The sequence below is a fragment of the Lepisosteus oculatus genome, chromosome 8 (assembly GCF_040954835.1).
Source record: "Lepisosteus oculatus isolate fLepOcu1 chromosome 8, fLepOcu1.hap2, whole genome shotgun sequence".
In the NCBI taxonomy this organism is placed as follows: domain Eukaryota; kingdom Metazoa; phylum Chordata; class Actinopteri; order Semionotiformes; family Lepisosteidae; genus Lepisosteus; species Lepisosteus oculatus.
The window spans coordinates 11,364,263-11,370,262 of NC_090703.1; positions in this window are offsets into that span (position 1 = coordinate 11,364,263).

Genomic DNA, 6,000 nt, shown 5'->3' on the forward strand with positions numbered 1-6,000 from the left:
AACTGCTAAAAATGATTTATGGGTACACTACTTCAGTCTTATTCGCTTGAAAAATCGATTGTATCGTAAGGTTATTCGAAATTAGGTAACTTTCATATACCTAGAAGAAAATTATATTTAGGAAAGATAGTATTCTGTGCAAACTGAATGAAACATTTTCCGAAAACGTTTGGGATCTTAGAGACTCTTTACTTCCTTATCAGAGACCAATAACCTTACTGGAATGTAATGTAATGGTTCGCAAAAACTAAGCTTTGTCTTAGCATTCTTAGAACATTTGCACAGAAGACAAACCTATGACGATAATGGAATGGTTTAGGTGGAGTTCCTCTTCCCCTCCTGGAAACCAGAGATTGCAGTCATCAGCTTCGTCGATAGCACTGCAATAGGAGCCGTCTGAAGCTGAAGCCATCTCTGGCTGCTGCAGTGATGTCCGAGAATCAAGATCTCCTTCCCCCTTTTTTAAAACACTCAGCCTGAGGCTGGATTGCACTTTTTTTCCCCAGTGAGGTTCATATATTTTTTCTTTTTACAGGGAGAAGCCACATGCAAATGGTGGTCACATATGGTAAAAAAGGCGCCGATTAATTACGATTTCAGGGCCGAACTAGCAATATCAGTGCTGCAGGAAAAAAAACAAAACATTAACATATTCAAGTTTTTAATATTAACTCCTGAAAATGTGGTGCATCCGTCAGTTCATTACAAAACTTTTTTTTTATTGAAACAATACAATACATGACAGTAATATTGTATGCTTGTAATGGTAACTGAGAGGCTGCTTTTTACCATCAGCTAAAAAATTACAGCAACAAGGTAGCAGGTGTGCCCAGACACTTCCATGGTGAGGTAAAGCATTCCGAACTGCTTAATTCAGCAAATCCTGTGGAAGGAGTCCTTTGTCACTTCAGGTATAATGAGTAACCTTGGAATATGTCTCAAGGTTCCCATTTCAAAACCTAACGGCAAAAAAATAATCACTTTATTAAAATGAACATTGCAAAGCTGTCTTTAATGTTCCACAAACATTTTTTTTCCCTGCAAAGGAACAAGTAAAGGTTTATTCCATGCTGAAAGGAGAATAAACAACGTTTCAGCTGCGGAGCCTTCTTTGAGTGTGGCACCAGAAGAAGGCTCCACAGCAGAAACATTGTGTTTCTTTCCTTCTCTTTCCAGCATGGACTAAACCTTTACTTATTCCTTTGCAGCCTACGCCTGCTGACGCAGCTCCCGGCTTGAATTATTGTTTCCCCACTGGTAATGTGTTTTGGAGTTGATTTGCTTTTTTTCAGGGTGCAGGTGAGTGACGACAGTCTTATCTATACCTGGGAGCAGGTAAAGGTTATTTCCATTCCAAAGAAAAAAGACACAAGGTTGTTTTTTTTTGTTTTCCTTTCAACATGTATGAACCTCTTCCTTTGCAGCCTACGTATCCTGACGCAGCTACCTACTTGAACTTATCTATACTTACCCAGAGATGGGTCAGTCCCTCAGTAAAAATGCAAAGGAAAGTACTGTAAACTGAGTGGTACAGTATATTTAAGATAGGGGAAAAGGCTAGTTAACACCTAACAACTCAAAAGAAAGTAATGATCAGGTATGATCTTGGCTAAAGTGTCCTCCTTTCTGTAAACTGTTCTATTTTTTTATTTTTATTGCCAGAACTGGAAGGGTTCATTTTCAGTTTCTTTCACCTTAATCACATGTTGTGTTCTTTCAGAAGGAATAGTACTGGGAGCAATTTAATCCCCATTTCCTTCTGGCTACCAGCAAAAACAGTCATTCTGGAGCTTTGTTCATGGTAAGCACAATACCAGGAAGGGAGTATATACACAGATATTACAAACATACTTTGAAAATCTCTATGAAAAGCTCCCAAATACAAATCAATCAGACCAAAACACCATTTATGAAAAACTCAAAATTTTGGAATTGGCTATCAAAGACAACCAACCCCTTAGACTCCCCAATCACTGAGCAGGAGCTACTGGACAAACTCCAGGCCCTCAGACCACGCAAAGCCTGTGGCCATGATGGAGTCATAAATGAGATGCTGAGACACAGCAGCCCAAAGTTGCAACAAGCCCTGCTCAAACTCCTCAATCTCATCATGACAGCCGGATGTTTCCCCGAGGCCTGGAACCAAGGACTGATCACGCCCATCTATAAGAGTGGAGATAAACTAGATCCCAACAACTACCGGGGCATCTGTGTGAACAGTAACCTGGGGAAGGTATTCTGCAGTATCCTAAATACACGAATACTGGCCTTCCTTACCGAACACAATGTCCTGAGTAAAAGTCAGATTGGCTTCTTGCCAGATCACCGCACATCTGATCACATTTACACCCTACACACACTGATAGACAAACACGTCCACCAAAAACACAAAGGAAAAAATTTTGCCTGCTTTGTCGATTTCAAAAAAGCATTTGACTCGATTTGGCATGAGAGATTGTTTTATAAACTACTCCAAAGTGGCATAGGGGGCAAAGTGTACGACATAATTAAATCAATGTATTCAGAGAGCAAATGTGCAGTGAAAATTGGAAACAAAAGGACTAAATTCTTCACCCAAGGCCGCGGGGTGAGACAGGCCTGCAGCCTGAGCCCAACACTGTTCAATATCTATATCAATGAATTAGCAGGAATGTTGGAGCAGTCTGCAGCTCCTGGTCTTACACTACACGACACAGAAATCAAGTTCCTGCTCTACGCAGATGACCTGGTCCTGCTGTCGCCCACAGAACAGGGGCTGCAGCAGAACCTGGCACTGCTGGAGCAGTACTGTCAGACCTGGGCACTGACAGTCAATCTGGACAAGACCAGAGTTATGGTTTTCCAGAAGAAAGCCAGACCTCAGGGAAACAGGTACAAATTCACACTGAACAACAACACATTGGAGCACACATCCAGCTACACATATCTCGGTCTCACCATCAGCTCTTCCGGGAGTTTTGACCTGGCAGTGAAGGCACTGAGGGAGAAGGCACTCAGGGCTTTCTACGCAATAAGAAGGAGGCTCTTCAACATCAACCCACCAACAAGAATCTGGCTCCAAATATTTGAAAGTGTAATCCAACCCATTGCCCTATACGGCAGTGAAGTTTGGGGTCCCCTCACAGACCAGGATTACACCCAATGGGACAAACACCCCACAGAAACTCTGCACATGGAGATCTGTAGAATCATCCTCCGTGTGCAGAGAAAAACTCCTAACAATGGGTGCAGGGCCGAATTAGGCCAGTACCCACTATTGATAAACATACAGAAAAGAATATTAAAGTATTGGCTACACCTAAAAAACAGTGACCAAAATTCCTACCACCACAAAGCCCTGCTGAGCCAAGAGCTGAGCCCAAAACAGAGCCCCCTGAGCCAGCTGGTCCTGAGGCTCACCGACCTGAGCCACACCAACACTAACCAGCCTCAGGACAGCACTGCTAGAGCACCACAACCCAGACTCAACCACATCACAGCACAGATCAAACAGCAATATCTCACTCACTGGGACACACACACACAAACACAACATAAACTGGAATGCTACAGAACCTTAAACAGACAATACACACTAGCTGAATATTTGACCAAAATAAAAAATAACAAACAGAAACAGACCCTGACGAAGTACAGGCTCAGTGACCACAACCTGGCCATAGAAACTGGGCTACACAGGCAGACCTGGCTGCCCAGAGAGGACAGGCTGTGCTCCCACTGCCAGGAGGGAGAAATAGAGACAGAGGTGCACTTCCTACTGCACTGTGACAGATACTCTGGGATTAGAGAAACATTCTTCCCAAAATTCAGAAATCTAATCCCAGAGTTCCCACACCTACCAAAACCACAACAGGTCCCAATCCTACTGGGAGAGGGAGGAGGGAACTCAGTTGATCTGGCAGCCCAGTATGTGATCTCCTGTCACAGCCTGAGGAACAGTGAGTCCGTCTCCCAATAATGCTCCAGCCGCCTACAGTATATGTCAATATTATATAATATGTCTTTGTTGTAAATGTCTGTAACATGTCTGTAGATTTTATTTTACTTCTATTTTTTGTTTTGTTCTATGTTAATTTAATTATTTTTATTTGCTTTGGCAACACTGATTGTACCTATCGGTCATGCTAATAAAGCACCTTGAATTGAATTGAATTGAATATTACATCAGAGACGTAGCCACTGATTGATCACTGATTGATCCTAGGCCTACCCAATCACTCTAGAGTAATTTAAGATTCCCCCTTGTTTGCGTTACATGTTTTGCTTTTTAATGTTACGTGTTGGATTTTTTTCATGTGATTTGTGATATGTGATTTGCTATTGGCTCGCTGTATCTTTTGTAACCAATAAGAAAATGATATAAATGTAGTGGGGCGGTGCACGCGAAGCCTTAGCCTAATTGGCTATCGTTGTCTTCAGACGCTCTTAGAGCTATCTAGCGCTAGGTTTTTGGTTTATTAGCCAACATGGCAAAACAAATGCATATATCTGCGTTTTTCAAAAAGCCGCCTGTAGATGACCAGACCAGTTCCGAAACAAATAAGACACATGGGATGCTAAAGGTATCTTGGGATTTTAAGGAGTACAGCCTGGCTTCCCGGATACAAGTGTTTCTGGAACGCAAGCGGCAGTGCCGCGTTTGCTTTTAGCAGCTCGATACGTGCTTCACCTGTAGGAGTTCAGCACGAAGAGGTTCTAAAATTTCTCCTTTAAACAAATAACAAGTTTTGGAATGTCTACCCAATCAGTCCAAAGTAATTTAAGATTTATTCCCCCTTGTGTGCGTTACATGTTTTGCTTTTTAATGTTACGTGTTTTTTCATCGTATGTGATTTGCAATTGGCTCGCTGTATTATTGACGGGTAGCTGCGAGTGTGCATTTTACAGATAACTATTCAGATCGCCTCTAAATGCCCTGCAGTATTTTTAAGTAAACGACAATTACAGAGCTAAAATACATCCAAAGTATGTATTTGACGCTTTTATTAGCAGATCATTCTTGCAATTAAAGGTACGTTGAATTGGTTAGCACTGTAATGCGACTATAACAATTCAGTGTTAAGTCGTGGGAAGTCACGAATTTCCAAATTAGGTGTCTTTTGGCATCGAAAATAGAATACTAATTTCGCGGGTTTCATACAAGTTTAAAACCAAACCGGTATTATTTGTTAGTGCTACGTTTGTGGCTTTCCTTCCCGATATATAACGCCTTGGTTTTCCGGTGATCACGTGACCATGCACGGTGACTTTGACCTCCAGTGACCCCCGTCTGCCGAGTCCAAGCGCTCTGTTACAGTTTAGCTCGTACCCTTAACATTTTAAAGACAATCAATATCCATAAACATATGAGCCTCCTTAGATGTGAATAATACTAAGACATGACGCATGCCAACAAGTTAACCATCTATGACATAAACCTGTGGTTGTAATGTATGTAAAATCACCATGATTGTAAGATCTGTTTTTTATTTTTTATGGCACGTTTTCCTTTCCCTTTCGTGACACGCTGTTGCCAAACGCGTAATTGTGGGATACCATCGCGATAAGAGCTCCGCAGCATGTCATGATAGGGACTCCATGTATATCGTATGTATGCCGCGGAAGTGTATATCACGACTGGCGCCTTGTTTCCATGCCACCCTGGCACCACTGTCGCAACAAAGGTCTCATATCAGGATAAACCCTGATAGAACGTGCCGCGATATATGGACTTTGTGTCGCCATATGGGGTCAGCATATCCAGTCAGTGTATGTCCTATCGCAACATATAGATTCCATGTCACGACATGGGGGCGGGGCACTTTTCCCGTGATGTCATATCGCGACATGCAGACTTCATGTCACGACATGGACGTGAGAGGTTTTGGCCATATCGCGATATATGGACTCCATGTCGCGACATGAGGACTGGGCGTTTTGGCTGTGCATGTCATATCGCGATATAGAGCCTTTCATGTCGCGACATGGGGCAGGGCACTTTTGCCGGGATATGTCATATTG